Source organism: Salvelinus sp. IW2-2015, unplaced genomic scaffold, assembly GCF_002910315.2.
Source record: "Salvelinus sp. IW2-2015 unplaced genomic scaffold, ASM291031v2 Un_scaffold19, whole genome shotgun sequence".
Taxonomy (NCBI): Eukaryota; Metazoa; Chordata; class Actinopteri; order Salmoniformes; family Salmonidae; genus Salvelinus; species Salvelinus sp. IW2-2015.
Window position 1 is genome coordinate 117,388 of NW_019942505.1, and position 350 is coordinate 117,737.

Here is a 350-nt window from a genome sequence, read left to right on the forward strand (position 1 = left end):
AACTGAACCAGTGGAAGATCAGTCATCAGTATGCTTTTTATGTCTACCTTCCCTGCCTTAATACTTATAACAGAAGATTTATCCCTATCTACTTCTCTCTTCTGTTTCTTTCTCTCCCAGATCTTCCTCAGTGCGGTTTTATCGCTAGGGGATCAGCACTGGGAGGCAGAGGGGACGCAGCATAAAGAAGGCCCAACACTCTGGCAGCTGCCACAGCCTGGCCGCAGACCACAAATGCCAACCTAGCATGAGGAACAATACCCGCAACAACACAGGTCATCACTTTTGAGTTGCTCAGTATCATGATAGGGAAACATTGATAGTCAGTGGCATTAAGTAGTCTACAATGT